The 23,557-nt window shown below is 40.3% G+C and overlaps 2 long non-coding RNA genes across 8 annotated transcripts in view; both read left to right on the forward strand.

The window, feature by feature from the left end:
- The first annotated feature begins 1,853 nt into the window (after positions 1-1,853).
- LOC111245745 (uncharacterized) lies at positions 1,854-12,366 on the forward strand. Its single transcript, XR_002671443.2, has 5 exons — positions 1,854-1,980; positions 6,960-7,062; positions 7,341-7,496; positions 11,735-11,845; positions 12,235-12,366. It is a non-coding gene; the product is annotated as an uncharacterized LOC111245745 (long non-coding RNA).
- Positions 12,367-14,046: 1,680 nt separating this feature from the next.
- Positions 14,047-23,557, forward strand: part of LOC147757245 (uncharacterized) — a 29,214-nt gene continuing 19,703 nt past the window's right edge. For 5 of the 7 annotated variants that reach the window (XR_015320884.1, XR_015320885.1, XR_015320889.1 and 2 more), the window contains exons 1-2: positions 14,047-14,169; positions 14,634-14,879. This is a non-coding gene — a long non-coding RNA (uncharacterized LOC147757245). Of the gene's footprint in view, positions 14,170-14,398; positions 14,441-14,633; positions 14,884-23,557 lie in introns of all 7 variants that reach the window. The other 2 variants (XR_015320890.1, XR_015320888.1) reach the window with 2 other exon arrangements.

A 23,557-nucleotide genomic window follows, 5' to 3' on the forward strand; every position in this document is an offset into this window, starting at 1 on the left:
ACGCCTCTTCATTTCACTAGCAAGACATCCAAAATGATATTTGAATGTCCCCCACAGATCATATTCCTGCTCGCACTGGCGGTGGTGGTTTATCCAACTAGGAGATAGTTGTTGGGCTTCAGGTCGAAAGACCCAGGATTTTCGATGAACAGAAACTAATGGTGGTCAAGTATAGCAGTTTTCTTATGATTGCCGGCTAACAGACTGCTCTCCCGAAAGGAAATCTGGCATTGCCAAGCCAGATGTCTTTTCTACTATTCTCTAAAAGAATGGATCCAGATTTCGACATATTTTATCTGTCATAAGGTTGGACACATTTCAGAGGAAATGTGGAACGATGGGATATACACTCAAGGCATGTGATTAGATTACGAAGCCATATTGCCATGCTTACAAAATGGAAGGTCACAGAGGGCGTGCCCCAGATATAAGGAGGTATTGGAATAGATACAGTAAAAGAGGCAGCAAAAAAGAGCCAAGTAAGCAGCCTGTAAAGATGATTATATAAGAACAGCAACGAAAAATCTCAAGACTAAGTAGGAAGGACGAAAGAGAAAAGGCCACAAAAGCGATAATAGGCGAAGATGGGCTCAGCCTGCACTGCAAAAAAGGAACAAAACATGGTTAAAGCGTTTCAAGTGAAATTTTATAAATGTAATCACGCCCATGGTACGTTTCCCTTGATAACGCGAAAAAAGCTATAGCGGAACGCAGTTCCTTCTAAATTTGTGGCTAGTAGAACAGACACAGCGATATGTTGAACGACCAAGTCAAGCATCTCAATAAGAGGAATTGAACGAAGGAAACGGTGTTCCTATATAAATATTGGCTCGATCGCAATAGAATACATTCACTGCTTTTCATTTAACAGACCTATAAAGGAAACCACAAGGTTCCTTTTAGACGTAGAGTGACGTATGCAAACACAACCAGGTTTTAATCACTAGGAATTTTAATGCAGTGCTGAACCAGCGAGCAGCAGGTACACCCTCGCAAGGAAAGTCACTTTATAAGATTGAATGCCGAACAGGTCTGAGCGGGAATCAATGATGACATGACTCGTTCGTACCACCAAGATATATAGAGAGTGTCTTTTATTGAACTGGTAATTACCAAAAATACATGACTAGAGGGCAACAGAGGAACTTAACGCGATATAGATGTACTTTTTCTTGATAAATAGAATAAAGAAAGCACAGAATCTATGGCGGATATAGCAGAAAAGTCCTCGTTTAGGTTAGCATGGTCAGTCCCGACGGTCGGCACAAAACTCAAGTGACTTTACTCGGCATAGGATTAGACGGAAACCTATCCGGATAGTAGTTCTCATCTAAGTGAAAAGCAACCAGCCGACCGATGAGGCGAAAATATTACCGTGGCCGGGTTCATATACATACGGCTAAGGCACACTTCACAGAGTACGATCATCTGACGGCTAAAGGGAGACTATGGAGGAAAAGAGGAAAGTCCAAGGGTATACAGATAGAGACGGAGATTAAAAACAGAGCATACGAGACTGAAAGCCCTCATTAAAAACAGCATAAAGTGTGAATGGTTCGAACAGGCAGAAGCGGTTAAAAACGATAAGTCCGAACTTCCTTACAAGATCGTCACGAACAGGATTAAATAGAAGGCAGCTGCGGTGAACAAACAGAGCAGTGATTCCCACTGCCAAACCCTAGCTGGGCAACTACCAGCGCAAAAGTCTCCACGTCAGAGACCTTACAGTCAAAAAAAAAATTCTTACGCGCGGTATGATAAAAGATTGCGGGGTCTCAGCCTGTCCTATCATAGGCATAAGTGTCCTCTATACTGCACGCCTAACCGCTTACGAAACGGTCACACAGGCCGAGCTAACAACGAATTTGATATGCAGTTTGTATAACAGAAAACACCCATGTATTGTTCCCGTCAACAAAGACAGCGCTAGTTGCGGCTTATGGTATTGTCGAACCCCTGAAAGAGCTCATGTCCGATAAGGTACCTATCGTTAGTTACGAAAATAAATATAGCTTATATAGTAGCGTAATGTAATGTAGTAGCAAAACACTTCAACATTTTAAACGGCTCGATATCAGTGCATGGAGTTCGAGAAGGAGAAATTCAGCCACTGAATTGTTTTTTACATAACTTACATTTGGTATTCGTGCTGCATTTTATATCTGTTCCTTTCATCGGCCCGAAAAAGTGTGCTTTTGCCTTTGTGCCCCTCCGGAGCGCAAGTCGTTGAGAGCGGCCTATATAGTTATTTGGGTAAGTTGGAAAAATTGCATATGGCATCGCCAAATGAATTAACTCTCTTTTTATGGATGAGAATTATTGATATTGCTACGAGCAAAGGGTATTTCAGTGTCACAATAGTTCCGCCTTCAAAGATCAAGCAACTCAAAGCAAGATCTGTGTAACAAACACAAAGTCACTTCATAATGATCTCATCTGACACGGTCCTGACTTAAAAAAAACTAATAATAGAAACCCGGAACCGTTGTTGAAAATAAAATCATGATGAACATACTTCATGCTGAATTATTGCAAGAACAATGAACAATGTGATATAGTACTCTTACTATTAAAAATTGATTCTCAGGTCAGTATATGAGGAGTAAACCGGTGGGCTGGGGTCACTAAGGCATAAAATAAACTGCATCTCCAGATTCCACAAATGTACCAATTGTTTTTTCCTTTACAAGTACATGATTTAGCATTTCAATTGGGATGGTGTCTATCTGGTGGTACCGAACTTGAACTAGCGGTTTTAAATTGACCTACCAACATAATCAAAATGGCCTACAGGAGAGGAGTGGAGCCGAACTGCAGGGACACATTTGTAACGCTGATGGCTCGCCCGGAGGAGACGCGTCAGTATAGACCGTCCGGCTGAGTGTAACAGCCGAGACCGCCTGTTACCTTCGTAAGAAACGCGCCCAAAACGTATTGGCGCTCCAGATATTTGAAGATAACTCCATATTACTCGCATCTGCCCTACGACGTGTCGTCAGCCATCATGAGATTACGGTGGCTTTCACCATTACTGACAATTGAGTAAAGTCCTGATCACGCGGAAAATACAAACGATGCCCAGAAACAGGAACTCAAATCCTGTAACCGGCCTCGAATGTGCAGAGTTTAAAGCCAAAGTGATGGGAAACGCTAAAGGCTATGCAGTAGATTTGCGAAAGGTCATTAACGTACGGCGCTACCCACACCGAAAACGTGGGATTCAGTCGACGTTATTGTGCTCACAGAAACCTGAACAATTAGCCCAATCTACTTTTCGGAATTTTATTTCACCTATTGCCCTGCCCAGGCAATGCCCTGCCAGCGAGTGTATCCTGGCCGTTCCAGCCGCGGATTTTGCGATCATAGAGTCGAAGGCCTTATTTTAGGGAAACAATGACATTGCCTTGTCTAGCCTAAGGTTAGGGCTTGTGGCAGCGCACGTGCAACAAGTGACAAAGAGTGACCACTGATTCTCGTAGAGAAGCTGCGCGAAGGCCTACAAGGCATGTAGGCTTTTCTTTTGGAGCTTCCATCATCGTGGAAGCAAACTTCAATATGCCCTCACCAGTCCACACGAACTCGTGCGTTAGCCCGTCCATATATGCTGATAGAGCATGATTTCTAAAAAGTTAAGCACAGTATCATTTTTCTCGGACCCGAAGTAAGCTCCGTTATAGATATCTTTGCAACAAACGCGAGCAGCGATAAAATCATACACGTTGGAAAGAATCGCTTTCTCTCTGACAGGAAGGAGAGGTCTAAACACATATCTCTTTAAAATTGGGTTTTTCGATATTGCTTGTGACCATGAGTGGCCCGCGTAATAAACCCTCACCGGGTGGACGGAGCACCAAAAAGTCTCTAAAAAAATTCATGATATTCTTTCAGTGCCAGACTCGATTGATATTGAGGTTTATGCAGGTCATCTTGTCGACATTTCACAATCTTGCATTTGCTCAGACAGCTTCAATAGACACGGATCTTGGTTTGATCATAACGGCTACCTTTCTCGCCGTGCGCAGCATATCTTTAGGCTATTGGCAACATTACAACGCAAAAAGCCCTTGAAGTATTATGACAGAAGATATGTTCTAACCACCGCAAGAATTATCTGGAACAGTGAACGATTACCCTCATAAAAGGAGCTGCCATTCAAATGGTTTGCTCCCTGCAGGTGCACGTCGTGTCCCATCAGCTCATCAGCGTTCATCGACCACTTCGCCTAGTCAACTAGCGACGTCTCAATGTAGATTGGCACGAAGAGACAACAAGTGTACGTGAGCTGCTGGATTCCCTGTCATGAAAATGACTAAGGCGCTCGAAGTCCTAGGCTCAAAGAGGGTCTGAACTGAACATAATGCAGAGTAAACACCTTGAGTTCGCCTTAGGACTGGCGCTGTTGGTGACCGCTGGACGACAAATGCCCTCATTCCAGAATGTCTTTTCCGTAATAGTACGATGCAACGCTTTTCTCCATACCCAAACACAAAAGCCACTCGCGACAGCTGACGCTGTGGCATGCGATCACGAAGAAAAGCCTTTGCTATAAACTTCTCTAGTATCTAGTGGCGAAAAGAGTGAACTCGTTCTTGGGCAGTGTGAAAAGCATGCCTAAAGGACAACACGGATGCAGAAAAATTATTTGAGCGATACAGCACGTAATATCCCACTTGCCAACCTCAAGCAAACTTCAAAATAACTTCCAGCAGCATATCTTCTCAATGTTTCCCATACAGTTTTCGACTCTGTAGCAAAGAATTTAGTCTTAGGCTCTTTTTTGAAAAGGCGCTGTCGGCGAATGTGCCTAATCTAATGGCGGCGACACTCCCAGAGAACGGGACGACGATCGATTGTAAGTTCTCGGAACGTTTACCTAGACTACAGGTGTCGTCCAGGATGACAACTTAAGCCCTCTTCTTTCCTGCGTCCTGTTCCTTTCCCTTTCTTACCGAGAAGATACGTAGGCCCAAAAATATGCTAAACGTTCTTCTCTAGGCAGAAGCTTAGTTATCTACAGGAGTAATCGCGTTCATTAGCGCCTAGTGGTTGCTGTCCTCGAATAACGGCTCCACTTTCTTCCAGCATATTGCGAAAAAATGCAAAAGGACCTGGATAGCTTTATCTTCAATACTTAGCCACAAGGGACTGTTCTTTTAGACCGCGCTCCGATTTTTCGACCTCTTCTTGGTTGCACCCTGGTCATATACAAGGTGAGCATAATCTGAAAGGCATTCACTGTAGGGAATCTCGAGCAGCTACACTGGACAAAGGCCTCGCTCTTCAAAAGAGCCGTAGAATTGCATCATGAAAGACACGTAACAGACGTGTTGGCGACGATGCCATCGCTCGCCGAGAGCCTCCATTGCCGTTTCAATTTACCTTCAATTGCAGTGGTTCACTTACTTACCTATTTACAGACACAGTTCCAGTTACGCGGATTAGTCTTCCGTATTCATCGTATTTTTTAATTTTTATTCACCTATAATATATCGCGGTTCGGGTGTAGAAGTCAATGTCAGCCGATTTGCATGTTCTTCTAGTTTGAAGTAACATAAGTATCTTCGTCCATCTAAACCATCCATGATTCTTTTTAAAATTCGAGGTATGTTTCAAAACGAATGAGGGTCGACGCTAGCGAGACACCTTTGACTAACTACTCGAAGCGCGCGCGCTGCATCTCGCCTCTTATTTTTGTTGGCCATTGGCATTATTATATACGCAACACTACAGTTCCCCTAGTACTCTGTGCGATAGCCCTAATCATAAATGAACTGAATACTTAAAAAAAAAAGTTAGAAGTAATGATCCTTTCCTCCAATGCATTTCAGGTTAGCTTTTAATGATCTACTTTCCTTTTTCATCGACTTCTGTTAAACTCTCTATAGGGCAATAATAAGCGCTGCCAGAGCCGATACGTTTGCCAGATAGCAATACGTATTTTTCCCGTGGTACTTCGTAAATTTCATTCACGATATTTCATCGTGCGCATTATGAGTCCATAGGGAGTAGAAAGAAGTGCAGCAGCGAACTGATCTTTTAATTTCAAATTATTGCTGAAATAAACACTGGAGGATCGTCTGTTTTAACTTACCCAAAAATTGGGCTGGGTCGAAACACTTCATTATTTTGGCAAAATCTAACAGAGTAATTACCTAGATATGATATCCATGACAAGAGAACCAAATCACAGAGCTATAATATCATGCCAAGTGAATAAATAGCTTTCATACTATAGATTTCATGGGTCCGCAAATGAAACGTTTATCTACTAAATCACCATTGAAATTTGAACATGTACTCAGCCTTAGTCAATGATACCTAACTCTGTTACCTTTACAAATCACAGAACGTCGAAATACCTATTTCGAAAAGTTCAGACAAATAAAACAACGCAAAAAATGTTCCAAGCCACGATGTCACATGAGCGATGAACTTCACCGATGCTGTTATTGCTACACATTACTACGTTGCTAAGTTATGACGGAAATTTATATGTGTATATATATATATATATATATATATATATAAATTAAGATAATAGAGATGGGTCATAGCATTCTCTTAAAATGCACACATTTCAAAAGTGGATTGTCTGTACTAAGTCAGCTGCATGGCTTTAAATTGGGCATGGCATATGCTGATGCCCATTGGGCATGGAGCCTAACGTAAACACAAACTTATGTACTCAGAACAAACTGCAGTAATCATGTGCCGATATGCTCAGCTAGCTTATCATAGGTTTCCGAATGACGCCTCTGTAGACGATTCCTCTAACGACTTTTATACACCCGCATTTCGCACAGTGGTAAAAGGTGCGGAACAGAAAGGAGCAGCGGAGAGGAAGTGTGTTGAAAAAATAAAGAGGTCGGCCACTGTCGTTTAATTAGCTACTAACATAGATGCCAGGCCATTCAGTTTATGTACGTGTAATGGTAGAGTTGTAACTTGTTTTTTTCCAGGGTAAAGGGTACACGGTGGTCTAGGTTGGAAACCGGAGGCAGAATTCGGGACGCCTTTCTTTGGGTTGACACTGATAGTTGCCAAATGTGTAATAGAAAATTGGTAAGTGTTTCAATATTACTGTAATCATACATGCGATCTATTTGTTTCTATCGCTGTATCCAGTTGTGTCAGTGAGTTTCAATAAGCAATAATGGTGTGTAGGAATTATTGTTGCAAAATTAACAGTATTTTCACATATTGCATTGTTCGAGTGTGATCCACGTAAGCCGTCTGTATGTGGACGACGAATAAAATCTGTTGGAATATTTACCTTTCACTGTTGATCTGGTTTCACCTGTTCATAATACCAAGTGTTTACCGTGTGGCTTACTCAATAGGAAATAATGGTATCGTAAATACGTTATCCATGCGCTTCCAAATAAGATCTAGACAGTCTGACGTACGGTTAACATGTGATGGGTTGTGGGGCCCACATAGGACCGATGCCACAGCGAACTGGATGCCTCAGAGTGAAGGCAGTCAGACACTAATCTGTGAGTACATAATAAAAGTTACAAGGATTAGAGTACGTTTAGAAAGATAACACCGGCGAAAAACAGTTTCTCCAAAGCCTGCATTGAGTGAAGAGGAGCGTCTTTTACTTAGGATTGATATAGCATGAAAACAACTACCGGCACGGAATCAAAAGATAAATAAAAATGCGAATATAATAGGTCGAATCTTACAACCCTTAAAATCAATACGACTGCACGGTTTAGTGCTCAATCCAATAGCCTATACAAAAGCCAAATCCAAAGGGACGATCTTGTTGTCTTTCAACAAACAATTAGAATTACAAAACTAGTTTTCTTAACATCTAGCTATTTATCTGCCACATTTGTTAAATTGCCTCTACTGGATCGGTGAATAAAAGTACTCAGTATAGTTTACACTCATTATAGTCTGCAATGATTTGCATATATTTGTTGAGCACACGGACGTCACAGTTGAGATCTACCTTTTAGACAGTTCTTCAGTGAAGAACGCTACATTTATTTGTATTTGTGTGCACAGAGCGTCGAAATAGTCGGATGAGGTAAATTAGGGCGATGAACCTTAAACAACGTCGCCAGAAGGGATCATAACCTTTTCGGCGTACATACAACCTAGTGACTGCTATATTTACATAATTAGACTCGGATTAACGATGTCCTTTTGGCATTAACAACATGTAAGACACTCCGGGACTGCGCAAAAAGCCGTCCGAATTATACTGTTACGCCCCTTTTATAGCAGCTAGTAAATGGCAAAATATAGTAAATGGCTATATGCAACAGCAGTAATGGGATACAGCTAAACAAGATACTATCTGGTATGGCCTATAGAAGAGACACGCCGAGACCCAACAATGTATAGACCGTATAACTCACATATTTAATAAATCATCAATGTATTTTAGCGACATCTTTGAGATAAAAATTCATCTGAAACAACCGCTTGGATCAAAACGTTTTCCTCGTATCCCCTCAAATTATTTGTTTATATTTCTTTCTTTTTTTTTTTTAATGAGATGCATATGTAGTTTTTTAAGGAGATCTAGGTTAAAGTAGCCGCGAATACGGGGTCCTATAAAAGAAATGGGTTAACAAGGTCGCTCATATGACACTGAAACAGGTAAGGACATGGCGGTATTGAAACAGGAAACAAAAAAAACCTCGTGTCTCATCGTGGTTTCTCAATTTATAAATTGCATGAAGTTCCAGTTCAAGCTCACCACTTCAGCGTGGGTCACGGTTTCAGTCAATAAACGTAGTATTCTATGAAGTTCTACGTTCTACGCGCCACGTTTAGCTAGATGTTCGAGGATAACCACCGGTGAAAACCCGTCCCATGTCAACGAGCTGACGTCATTGTTCACTTCATCTGCCGTATGTTTATAAAAAAAGATTTTTTATAATCTGAGACAATTCTGTTTCTCAGATACAGAAGACATCCACCGATAGCTACACCTACCATTTGTTATGCAAAGTCGTACTGTGGTCCTCTTGTGAACTGTTTCCAAATGAAAACATATCGCCTTCGCCCTATATGATTCTTTTTAAATACATAAAAACATCCTCCTTCCAGTAGAGGAGCTGCTACAAGAGGATTGCACAATAAACAGCATTTATTTCTCGTCAATTTCCCTTACGTTCGTTAGTTTCTTTTCACACAAAAGTTTCCTACGTGAGGCAGACGGCACACCCTCAGAAAAGCTAACACAACGAGCTACTTCAGATATAACGACAACAAAGGTAAGCGACCGCGACTGGTGCGCCTCAGCAAAAAACGAAAGAAAGCCCTGTCGCGCCGAATAAGCACTTTTGACGGGACTCCACAACGCTCCCCATACCTCCATTCTATTAACAGCTATGTTTTGGCTTTGACAGCTAAAACGTGTGCCATGAAAAACATTAGAGGTACACTTCAGGCTCGTGTTCTTTATTGTATATACGCTTACTTATGCACTTTCTTTGAATAAAATTAGTACACTTATTCAGCCCGATGGAATCGACTTGTCAATAGACTTTCCCGCCCGTTTTCAAACCGCGCGATACTTGTGAACAAGTTATATTCTGTATGTCACAAAAAAAATAGAGTAAATTCAAGTTTCCAAGAAGCGCGTCATCGACAAACATAGACGTCCCGTCGTTTGATTGAGTGACTGCACGCCAGTCTTTCCCATATAGCACAAATAGAAGGCTGATTGAGGTTCTTACGTTTTTTCAATGCTGGCCAACAAGCAATCGAATAGAAAAACACCATCCAAGTAAGCGTCCTTCGAAAACAGTTCTATGAACGCATGCTTTCTATTTGTTTGTTCTATATTTCTATCTTTTATTTCACCTCTAGACACTCACAGCTTGCTTAGTTGACCGACAACAAAACTATCACAAAATTACCTTGGCAATTATTTTCGTCAAGCTCTTAGCCAGCTGCTCATTGTGTAATCGTCTGCAGTCTTCCCTGTAGCAGCTGCCGACTACGAGATGCTTGTTTGTCATGCCTCTAGCTCAGAAACAATGTTGGATATAAAGGAGGCACTTATCCACTTCTTATATCTCACCTCATATGTTCCGCCGTTATTTACTACGCTACTTATTGTAGCTACCCCCTTAACGTGAAACTATGCGCTTCACAAACCCAAATAGGATAAGGAATCAATTTTTGTTGCACCAACTTTACAGTGGGGGGCTTTGATCTTTGGGGGATTTGATGACTAACAAATAGACATGCCAAACGCAGATTCTGACGAACATTACCACATATCGATAAATAGATACGATTTGAATCCTCATCAAGTTCACTATGAGAACGATTTAAGGTCAAAAAAAACGTCTTGCATTAATGGCACAAAGCAAATTACGGTATACTTTCATATAGCTAACAGCAAAAAAAAGTTGTTGTAATTATTTTAATGTGTTTTTCATTAACTTCACTTTTATATTGCGTGCAAACAATCGTACTGGGCTAACTGAAGGCGGCAAATCTCTGAAGGCTAAAAATCCCAGTATTCGCTGAGCCATTTGTCAAGCATAAGGTCAACGCGAAGCGTTTTTAGTTCGTTTCCGTACACAGTCTCGTGAACAGTTTTTTGTATACGTATATATATATAAAGCATTCGGATAAAGTTGACATTTGCATGCGTCTTCTTATGAGAAACCGTTTGTATATGTCATTTATATATATAGAAACGTTTATATGTAGTCGTTTCCTCCGGAATATTTATACACCTTTCCTAATGTTTAACATTGTTCCAAAACTAGCATCACTGCAAACGAAAAATACCGTAGCCGGCAGTTGCAAAACTACTGGCACTTGCCCAAAAAGCAGACGGTTAACGCATTGAAGAAAATAATTATCGTCCTAATAACAGGGAAGTGCCCTTTTCTGTTACAATAAGGAAATAACTAACGGTTTCCTGGAGGAGCAGCACTTTTTGCATTTGCGAGAAAACTTGCAGGATTAATTAGAGCGGTGCGAAATATGATATAAAAACAAAGCAAATTCAAGGAATACATTCATACAATTGCCTTCAGAGGCACTTCGATGCCATCGTATCCTCTTACTCAATTGGTTGAAGCTTGAGTACATTAGCATCGGAGCTACTCAAGACCCTCAATGAAACTTCTATTCACCCTATATTCAGAGAAGCCTAGCATGGATTGTGCAAATAATAACTGGCGACTCAATCAGATATTAGAATATGTGGAACTTTGTTTGCGAATGGATAAGTTACGAATGGTATATTAGTGAAGACGATGTTCCGCAACTTAAACGTTTTCCTTTTCTGTATTTACGCTCTGCTTGTTTATTTAAGAAAAAGCAGCTGTTTTAAACTTTCTATTAGGAAACTTCCGCCACAAAAATAATATAGGTAAAGTATAATCCATACTATATAAAACGCACCCTATTTTACACCAAATTCATTTTCACATACCGCCTGGTAAATTCCTAGGCGAAATATATTTGAACGGCATGCACCCCTTAACTGTTTCACCTTGTCAATAAGATATCTTTTGGCGTCATCGGTTTGATCTTCATTTTGATAATGTCCATCTTTCTAGAGAGTAGCTCGTCTGACGTTCGCAAGCATTTTGTGTTCGGAATAACTAATCATATTATCGGAAAGCCGTCGTCGCCTGTCTGCAGGCTTATAATATTTATATTCAGAGCAAACTGTATAAGCGTGGTAAGTGCGTACGCGCTGCAGTACACGAGTTTCTACTTGGCACTATGTCGTATGGCGCAGGGTTCACCTGTCAGGGTCGGGACGCTAACAGAGACGGGATATGGGCGGAGAGACGCGGAGTCCTGTCAGAGGTGCTTATATGGAGGACGAAATCACATCGTTACTGATACGGTAATTTTTTTATTGATACTACAATAAGCGTTTGCTTATCTTTCGCTGATGTCGCGCTTAAGGTAAGTAGACGTATTTGGTTTTTTAAGAATTAGCGTGTTTGTGCATTGATCGGCCGTTCACACGTAGTTACGCTCGAAAAGCTTTTTTGATAATAAGCGTTCTGAATTTCACAGTAAAAGTGTACTACCGAAAGTAAAGAAAATCGAGGCAAAGAATTGCCCTTGCCATCTCATATTTTGTTTCAAAAACAATATTCTAAGACAGGAACAGTGCAGGAGGGCGACGATATGTAAGAACGTACTTTGGGTGGCAATTTCTCGTTAATTCGCTGTCTTAATGCTGTAAATTTTACGTATCTAACACAAAACCATACGCTCATCATGAAGAATGCAGAAAAATCGTCTTCAAATCCTGTTCAGTGTCTTCGTTCTCGACTAATCCCCGCCGAAGTTAAAAACTTACCCGAAATCAGTTGTTTACTGCATTGCGACTAAGCACGCGGATGCTGAAGAGGCAAAAGCAGATTCTTGCAAACCATAACAAGAACACCATAACAAAACCTCTATAAGGATTCTACAATTAAACAGAACAAATACTTTTTGAAACAGTAACGGAAACTTGTCGCCGGGGTCCAGGTTAGATACCTCACTAGCTAAGCGTTCACGAGAGATCAAGGCTAGTACGACCTGTGATGTGCACTGCGTGTTTTAGGATTGATATCTAAAACAGTTTGTTTTCCTTGGGCAACTAAGTTAACTTTTGAACACAGGCAGAGCAAGAAGGATGGTAATAGTCACCGCCTGCAGAACCGCAGTTGCAGAATGAAAACAGCCTAGGCATGGGCACTTCGAAATAAAAATTATTTTTTAAATAAAAAATGTTTGTATCAGTTTGTTGAATCCGTTATCATCTATATATTGTCATCTAAAAGCCCGCAAGCACATAGCGCGTAAGATAACAGCTCAGCTCCAGTAACGTTAGGATGAACACTCATAAACTATATAATAGGTTGGATTTAATTGTCTGTGTACACGGACGCTGTAAGGTATTTAAGTATCTAAAATATAATCTCGGTCAGATATTTAGATTTCTTCTGTGGTCGAATTTCCCTGAAAATTACCGCTGTCGGCTTTTCTAAATAATATATTTACTTGCAAGTTCGCTCATAGGCGGATTGGAGTTACAACATGGACTCAGTAAAGCATACACTCTTATGACATCAAAAATAACCTGAGTGTTTCGAATCATATTAGTAGTTCATCAATATACATTTATCGCTGCTGTCAAAACCGAAGGTTTTTATACACGACGTATTTCTGATGCTAATATCTGATAACCCAACGCCGTGCCAGAAGGTACCAGTTCAGTTTTTAAAGCCATTAGATTCAGGTTAAATCCGATTTTTTGTTAACACTTACAGCCTAATAATTGTCTACGATCTAAATGATTTGTATAGTTAAAAAAGGGAAGGAACTGGCAAAAAAATGTAGATGTTAGAAGAAGATCTTGACTTCCAGAGACGCTGCCGTGCAGTAGGTCATTAGCAGCCTTTTAAAAAGGTTTTGTTTCAATATAAATAGGGTTTTTATAGGGGATATCGTTAATGTATGCGAGTAGCTGAAAGTTGTTTGTTCGAAACGAAAGTTCTTTCAGTATATAGGAGTGGTTTATTAAAATGGGTGAGGGCCAGTCCTCAATAGACTTGATCTTCTAATTTATTTGATTAAAGTTAACATCTACCTTTATCTTGCGCTTCACTATCAGTCCATTCGAATTCGAAATAATGCTTCTCATTTTTCGTTCTATATATCTATAGACCGGATCAGCAGAACGTTCAAATTTTAGTCTAGCTTCGTATGAAATGGTACTTTCCTTTTTTCGAACTTGTAATCTGCTATCGAGAATTGTGGATCCCAGAATACCCCTATCTTAATCTTGCAAAAAAAACATACCTCTAAGTATACTCATGAAGTATCCTCCTTCAGCTGATTTAGTTCCTACACTGAGTTAGTGCCCTTTCCACTACTGATTTCGTACTCATATTTCGAATGCCTGAGTCTCAAATTATCCGCAGTTTCTATTAGAACGTGCGTTGTTTAGCTGCGTCTGTATACAAGACACGAGAAAGTTTTTTTCAAGTTCTCTTGACATTTACCGGAATTCTCTAGACATCAGTACATAACGAGGTGTGTCTAGACTCTTATTATTGGCATTCTGGTAAAAACTATGGTGGTTGATTACAATTCGAAAGTCGCTCTTGTTTTCTAATCAGTATAAAACTATTGTAGAAGGGCAGATATTTAGTAGAATAATATAGTTAGGTATGTGTGACTAATTTTTTTTTCAATATAAACTGTGTTTTTTTCTTTATTTAGGTTATGTAAATTTTTTTACCAAATACTATTACCTTATAATTTTGAAAGGAATAAATTATTATGTTATTAAAAAATAGTATCGCTTTTATACACGCAATGGAGCTAACTTTAACGGGTTATGATTTTTGGATATTTACCAGTTTCACTAATGCTCCTAATGTATTCTTTGTGGCAGATACTATCGACTGCGTGTCTGCCAACTGATTCCCCACTAACGGTAACTGTGTTACATTCGCGTTGTTCGTGCAGACGCTACAAGCCAAAATGAAGACATTAGGAGAATATGAATCATTCGGTTACGATAATTTGATAGCAGACCTGATAGGATTATTAACTAAGACCTCATTATAAACCTTCGTTCTAATTCCATGATTCATTAACGAACAATTAAAATTTGGCTATGTTTTCAGTGGTACGGACTCTGTCAAATTGTGGGAATTGCCTATAGGCCCCCCGTTGAACTTTCCGAAGGTTTTAGCAGGATTCACGGGCTAGCACACAGTAAAAGTTTATATATAGAACATTTTTGTTCTACCTTTTACCATCTGACTTATCAAAGCATCAGTCCCGCGGCCGTCGACGAATATCTGCCTTTGTTACACGGATGTTGGCGTCAAAAAACAGATCCAGCTCAGAGCGACCGTCTCTTAATAAATGTTCGTAAGTTAAAAACTCGTTTCTATATATGTGTTGGAATACGAATCCATAAGCGCGCTTTATAGCAGAGATAGTGACCGTTTCATGTTTGCCGTAACGCCGTTACTATTGCGCAGTGCTATTTTCAACAAAATCCTTATAAATCATTTTGTTGAACAGCATTTGGTGTTTCTATCATATAATGTAATTTCGATAAGTTGTGATATGGAACAGTACGAAAGAATCAAGTACGCTGTTATTTAGACACATTCACCATGCATAGTTTCAATACGATGGTCTGTCAATGCTGGCTATTTGGAACGTACGCTAATGAATCGATCAAATCACAAGAATATCATCGCAGTTGCGTGTCGGACGTGCCAAGCAATCGGACACGTCAGTGTCTGGGCAGCGCGTGGAAACTCATACACTAAAAAGTTCAACGTGGAAAAGTTATGCAAAGTCGGTACGAGACAGCTCTAAGTGTGCAACACTTCGAACACGCAGCAGAATGACTCTAGCGAAACTCCTGCCTGACTCCTGCACCAGGCCATTGCATCGTATTGTATGATACAATATTTTGAATTAAGCTCACTTCTTAGCTAATCATAGTCGTAGAAATACGTAGACGTTCCTGGTCTCCGCAGTCAACGATTGAGCCCACTATGGACTGCTATGATGTTGTTTTGGGGACAGCGCTGACCACAAATCCAGCCCTGAACGATTGCTATGATAAATCATTGAGGGTCGATGAACATCCCATAACCCACTGACGGAAAGTGGGTAATAAGGATCATTGCCACGTACTACCGTAGTACATTTTCTCATGGATTTAATTTTGTAATTCTAGTCGATATTCTGTGTATCTATGTAAAGATCAGCTATGTACTCTGTTCACTTCTCTAAGTCCTCCAAAGGGTCCGGCACGTAGCGCTTGAGCTGAACGAACGGCAAGATCTAAATGAAGCTCGGAGCTTCGCAGGCCTCACTTCAGCAGACACAAAATGGCAGTAAATACTTCGGCTAATCGAATCGACGCCAACGAATAGGACAAACGATGAGCGTGAAACTAAAATCAGGGTAACATTAAAGACACGTTTGGAACAAACTAGAACTATAGGTACTGAGTACCATTTTTATGTAATATTCTTTTAGGAAATATAGTCAGAGAATATCCGAGTGTTTTATGTGTGTGAGCGGTAAATAGTAGAGGCAACCTCAACGTTCCGATTCAGATTTCCGTTAATTAATATTTGCACTAACACATTAACAGGAGTACAAAGGGCTTTGTTGAAACAATCCGCTCCTGCTTGTTCGGTTTGACCAGACGAAATGCCTCAATAAAGAATGACCTACCGAAAAGGTACGGTAGCTATATTAGCCTTAAGTGGTCCTGAAAGATAGCACAGACTAAGGAGTCAAGCTAGAGTTTACGTGATATAAAAATACCGAACTTGATTGTTGGGCTGGTGATGGCTGGTTTATAGTGCACACATTACGTTGCTGTAGATATGAAGCCTGGACAATCTACTGATCTACCAGCTATCGACGATAACGACTAATTGTTTTCTCTATTGGTCAAGAGTGTTACGGCACGCTTTTTTTCGTCACCATTTGTATAGATGATTCAAGTGTTATATTCCATTGTCGACATTGCTGGTAGCCAATGAAAATCGAAACGGTAAGAAAACGAAACGGTAAAATTTAAAGTACACCATTTAGGCAATTCTCCAAATTCACCGCGGACCAATATGTCTGCCCGGCAGAAGAGTTTACGAGAAGAGCTGACGGCGTATATCCCCGAACTGCAGGAGGCGGATCCATGGGGCCAGATCGTCCAGCCACAGGAGGCAGATACTATATTTATGAAGTATATCGCGCAATGGCTGCAGATTCTTCGCTCTAAATGTAGGCAAACGTTTCCAACCGCGTACGCTGCGATGGAAGCCCAGCAGTTTAGAGGATACGCTGTCACCCGCCTGCTCGAGCTAACATTAACTGGCATAGCAATGTACGGAGCAGTAATGCTTCTCGGTGGTTTGTTTAAATTCAGTCAGCCCCCTCGTCCTTACAGTTGCGGGGGCGGTGTTGTTAATGGCGGCAAGACTAGTGCATCAAGGTTTCCTGGTACTTCGAATCCAGCTTCCTATCGCTCTTATGGCTCTTACCAAGATCTTGTTTCATATTACCCCACTTGTGCATACGGTCCTAACGCCCACTACTTCTCGGCGGCTGCCGACGCCCCTAAGGCGCCATATCACTACTTTTAGTAACCCACTAAGGTAAATCGCAGCCGAAAAACACCGTCTGAACAATGTGACAAGTACCATTTCTGCGCGAGATTCAGTTTGACTGGTAACTTGGGAAAATATGTATATATATAAAAGAAATACTTAAACAAGCAGTGGCGTCCACTTGCTTTAGATGTTAGGGGAGACACTCTTGGCAGTAGATGTACAAAGAAACGGTATTTAGAGCGATAAATAACTGTATGAAATATTACGTCTTATACTGCCGCTAAGTAAAACGGATTGCATTTCATAGTACGAAGTGAACTATATTTTCTACGAGCGGTTTTCAACCAAGACCACGCTATCACTATCTTAATTGTTAAACTGGACTATTGCTAGCTGTAACGAGTTACGGATTCGATAAGTAGCGTGGACAGAAAAAAAAAATTTTGTATAACAGATATACAGGCTGTTGGGAAAATTCTGGAAAGTAATCGCTCTTTTAATTAGATATACGTAAGTGTTAAATTCCATTTGGATATTCCATTTGAATATTTTGCTAATCGTTCATTGCAACGATCATTAAGAGATGGTGCATGAGCTCGTAACGCAGCTCATGCTTGTACATATCGTGCTTTTATTATTTTGATTTAGGTTATTATAGGCAAGCTGTCCTATTTTCGCAAAAACTAGTCCGCTGTGTCCTCATGCGAACACGCAAGGTAGAAACGCTGTCTAGCCGTTGAGCAGTAGTCGTTGAATACAATGATATGTTTCAAGAGATGTGTGACGCGTATCAATCGCACAGATTAAGGAACGGAAGCGGAAAAGAAGTGAGCGTAAACCAAACAACAAGAGCCAGCAGCCTGAGTCATTGTTGAAGTGGAGGTACTTAGAACCGCTATACTATGTATTCAACAAACAGAAGAATAAAGGCCGTAAGCCCTTAATGAACTACGAGCCCTAATAGGAACTTCTTCATGGGATATACTAAATTGCGTTACATGAGGACTGAATAATATTGACTGCATTCTATGTCGATTCGAGTGGAACAGACCGAACACATACTTCACAAATACGACCATGAGTATCGTTTGACGTACGTATACTATTTGTTATTATGATATATTTTTACAGTATTACGTTTTGTTGACTCCACTGCAGGAGAAACAGTTGCCAGAGGCATGGAACACATCACCGCTTTTAGCCTGTGGGTAAAGCTTGTGTTCAGCGAAAGGAGGGAGCTGGACCTGTATTTGGCAACCGAAATTTCAACAACAACAATGTATCTCATGAAGATGATCTAGCACCCCTACAATCATAAGCAAGGCGAGCTGCCTCGGTGCATTGCTACTGACGTTAGCCGCGGTAGTTTTCATGCGATCTAGTGTCTAAAAATTGAATAGTCTGACAGACTGCTTCATAAACAATTCGACTGCAAAATACGGTGATCGATAATTTTTCTAATTATCTGTAAGCCTTTTCGGCTACCGGTTTTGTGTTTACACCTCTGGAGATCATAAATAAGGCACAAAGAATATTGTACTTGTTGACTACTTTCTTTAAAAATCCTTATTGAATTCCTTCGGGATGTTTAATACTTTGCTCTGATACGCCCAACGCCACTTATAACTTTAAGTACATTCTGAGATATTGCATTATAAATGCTCAAAAAATAGGGTTACTGATATGTAATTTTAGAATCATATCTTTCCAAAGTTAAGGTTCTCATATTCTAAAAATCCGGTAAGCAGCTAGCTGCTTCATGAATAAACTGAGCAACTAGCTTTCGTTCTAAACATAGCACACTTCGGCATAGCTATATCGTTATTTTGTTTATAATCCTTCCACAAATCGGAGATATTATTGTTAAGTATCGAAGCTCAGAATCTTGGCTACGTTACCTGCGTTAATGGCGCCTATTTTTAGGAATGTTTTTTTGATTTCACGTAAAAGACGCGGAATAATTGCCCTACTCTATGAGAAAAACCTCAAAAATCTGGCACACAACAGTATTTCGTGTGAAGTTGTATACAGCACGTTCAACGGACTTGCACTACGCAATAAGTTCATAACATTATGCGGCGATATTTTTGGGCATCCAGTGTTGTTAACACTCCTACACCACAAAGGCCTGTTTCAGGCTGCCTTTGGTCTGCACCTGAAACATGAAGGGGGCTCCATTTCAATCCTCTCTGTGTTCTCTTGGGTTATGTCGGTCTATTAATTTCTGTCACATCATTAGCTGAATGAGAAAAGGCATCCAGAGTTTTCATTTTTCCAGGACGTCAAACGTGTCGAGAACTGACAACCTGTAAATATGTCATAAGCAGGAAAAATTAAACTTTCTGAACTAACTGCTGACGTTAAAAATACACTAATGAACGTTGTGAAAGAAGGGAGATTTTAGTAAATGAGAGAATAAATTTTTGCCCATATTTGGCCATCAACATCAAGACCGTAATCTGTTTATCTATCATGGTCGTTGACACAATACGACTGGCTGGATACGGTTATATTATTGAAAAATATCTAGAGATACTACTATTAGGTTATATTTCCTGCTAGGTCAACTAGCACTGGCTTCTCCTATTAAAAATCAAATTTGAGTGTAATTGACTAGCGGTAAAGATTGCAAATCTAACGCTTTGCGGGTCGGCCTCTGAGAAAAAGGAAAAAAATAGCTACAACATTTCGACTATTAGTTTGTGACCTATCGCTCTGCAAGCATAGACGGTTTTTTTCGTGTCGAGATGAAGCAAGTGCTGGAGATATGCTCCACGGGTCAACCAACGTTGCCAAGTGGTAATATAGAAAGCAAATGACGCGTGAGGAAGCTGCACCAAAAGCCCCTGGAAAAAACCAACGAAAATTTGCTGCTTTGGAGGAACATAATGAAATGGCAGAGGCCTTCACAGAGAAAGCAATAAAAAATGTTAACGATAGTTCGATGCCTCTTGGCGGTGATTTATGGCGGTAACATTATATAATACGAAGCTTGGAACTTGGCTCTATACTAGAGCTGCATTTCATGGTCGGCATAGGGCTTAGTTGGCGAGCTACGGAATCTGGTTAGCGCCCATAGTTCCAATACAGATACTTGAAGGTTTCTTGACTATGTAATTTACGATGATTTAATTTATGATTTACGAAAATCCTCAAGGCCATGACCCAAGGCGCATTCAACCAGCACATCGTTTGAGACTATCCAAGACATTAAAGTTAGTTACGATGGCCTGATATATCGCCTATGCGATACAACGTTTTTAGCTGTGTAACTTTCCTATCCCAAGGGGGCAATTTCGTATTCATCGGCTATGAATAGCCCAGGGAACATGTATAGTCTCCGATTTCACAAAGAAAAACTATCCATTTCGATAAGACTCATACAGTCAGCTGTATCAAAGAAAAATGTATAATACTATCGACGTCACTGGCTAATTCAAAACTATCGTAAGCGGAATTTGTAGCACAGATTTAGATTTTTCTATTTTCGAACCACAGACAACAGCAAACGAAAGTAAAAGAAAACGGTGAAACTTCTGCTAATGGATTTTTGAAAAGTTTAACATTCAGTAGGTTCAAGATCAGATTTAAAGCTTAGCTTCAAACCATTGCTTGATAAATGTACGTTAGTTGACATGAGGATATTACAACTTCGTAGGAGACAGATATTTCAGGGCCGCTTCTTCTAAGGCTCTCAACTGAAGCACGCTAGGATATATTATAATTCGTGATCATGATTTGTGATATTGAAGCTGATAGCTGATAGAACTTATCATTAAATGGTTAGCTATGAATAAATTATTACTTATATTTACTCATTTTGCTACGCGGCAGATAAAGTGCTAGTTTCGTGATAGCGGTAACACAAGAAGCCGGACCTATGACACTTGAGGGCAACGCTTATGTATTATTAGTTTGTTGATTTTTCTGGAACTGAGGAGGGCTTACGACTACAGCGCGTCACACTATATGACTTTGCATTACATAGTGTGCTTAATTTTTGTTTCATTGCCATAGGCAATAAGCTGACGTGGCTAATCACGGCTTGTCCTCCGGGGCTTCACGTATGTTCTTTCTTAATCAGCCATCACATCCATGCGGGACAGATGTCGTGTTGACACTTCACAAAACGAATTGGACCTTTTTCGTACCCAGCATGATTATGCGCCTTTTTACACTGGCAGTCAGATAACCACATGCCTATAGAAGAAGCCACGGCAATTAAAGCTACCGAGCCGATAGCCATAACCCTCATAAATGTGAAACCGTTCGCATCAGTTTCAGCCACGGCAGCCCCTCCAGAACCCCTAATGGGTCCGTAATTTACTGGTAACCTGCTCTGCGGCAAAGGTTTGGACCGCCACCACATTGGCTGATTTTGATCCAAATCTACAGCAGGATTGCGCATTTCAAGACGACTGCGAATAAAATCTGTTTCGTTAGTGGCGGGCCTTATATAAGCCGAAGGTTAGACATTACGGCCTTACCCCGCTTCGAAAGGCAAAACACATGTCGTTGTTTTTCAGCGATAGCTCTGTGAGAACCAGCTAATGCTGTACACGGTACAGCCTCCAAAATAGAACGTGGAAAACACGTAGCCTGCTTGTCTGACAAATCAAATGCCGGGACAGCGGTAGGAAGTTTGAAATGGACAGGGCGGTATCGGTAATAGGCAAGATTCAGCTAGTAGATGTAACGGGCGCCCAAAGTCTCACGATCGAAATCTATCAGCACGCTATGCGGGGTATAGGACTCTACCCATAACGTCTAGTAGTGATAACTAATTTCTGTAGGTTAAAGTATTCTTATAGATAATGTTATATTAATGTATCCTTTATCTTATTTAAGCAATGGACAATGAGTCTGTATGCGAAAAGTACCATATGTGTCGAACGGAGCCTGAGTCTAAAAAGGTCAACGGAGAACACCGACGGCACCTGACGATTGCCTGCCTTCTCCAGTTGGCGAACAGCTAAGCGACAAATTTACGGCAGGCTCCCATTGTTTATTTATGATTTGGTTTTTATTGCAAATGACACGAGGATTTAATAGTTGGCTTAGGCGAACCTTGATCATTGTTTTGATGTTCGTATCGACCCGAAATTGTTAGTGTTATGGGGTGAGGACCTTTGTAATCTGCAGTCGTATATATAAGTGCATTTGCACGAGTTACATGCGCGAATATGCTTAAACATTCAGTGTTTTGGCCCATTTTCCCATGTACAAAAACCAGATAGTCGATTGATATCATACAGCAGATCTTTAATGCTATATGGTCGTATATCATTTGAACGTAATAACATTTTTTAAATTCAATTATTGTTAAGTGACATACAAATTTATATATTGTCATACCTTCTTTAGTTTGTGGGACGAAAGCAGGTTGCACTTGAACCGTGCAAAAGACACCCTGTCTGAGGAGATTTATAGCAGTTTACTTATAAGGACATTATTTAAAGTCCAACCGTAGCCATAATGAATCTGTAGGTACGTCAGCCCAAATTTAACTTCTGTTTAGGCAGAAAACTGTTTATAGCAGCCGTAGCTCTATCCAATTAGACCGACGTACACGGGATCGACAACCTCTTTTGCTACATCTCTCAAACGCGCACACAGTTGTTACGTCTATACTTGGGTTTTCGCCCACGTAAATCGACTTTTGTTACGTCCTATATATATCACCTACAGAAGAATCATGTAACAAGCATTTTGAGCAACCTGATAGTGCCTTGATGTCGATAGTACGTGGTCGTAGAATTCTTCTAAAAAGGAACAAGTCCCAGTTTAAAGCAGTTAAAGAGCTACGTACTCTTGAAAATTGGGCATTTGAAGCTTCTGAGATGTAAACATTTACTTTTGTGCTTCTTTACGTTTCTCTACGAATTTCGAATGAAAATGAATTGTGCGAAAAGTTAACAGAAAATATTGACTTTATATTTGATTCCGATCTGCTAATCTGAATCTTTTCTTTCATTCGAAATATCTGAAAAATTGCCGATTGTTCAGAAAATGAATTAGCAGGGAACAGTAAGGCAGGCTTCACTAGGATATAGAAATCACTGTGATAGACGCGTTTCAGGTGTCCGTAGAGCATCTCGTATTCAATAAAATGGCAAATTGTATTTCAGAAAATTTAATTTTACATAATTAAAAATCCAACCAAATTATACATATAGTTTTCTACAAATTCATACGCAGATACCGGCACTAGTAGAATAACTCCCTGGAAAAATCTCCATCGTACACAAAGATATACAAACACGTTTTTCTACTATATCATATTATCTTTAATAATAATGAGTTTAGTCGAAAAGTCTACGAAGAACACCCTATAGTTCTTCGACCAGTTCAGTGGTTCAGTGGCATCGATTGTTTAACTTGCAATACTGGACGCTAAATACTCGTCGCTTGAAGTTAGCGCTCTTAACTTAGCCTTTGCCCCCATAAAAAGAAATGAAACA

This window comes from Varroa destructor, unplaced genomic scaffold, assembly GCF_002443255.2.
Source record: "Varroa destructor unplaced genomic scaffold, Vdes_3.0 BEIS01000002.1, whole genome shotgun sequence".
Classification (NCBI taxonomy): Eukaryota; Metazoa; Arthropoda; class Arachnida; order Mesostigmata; family Varroidae; genus Varroa; species Varroa destructor.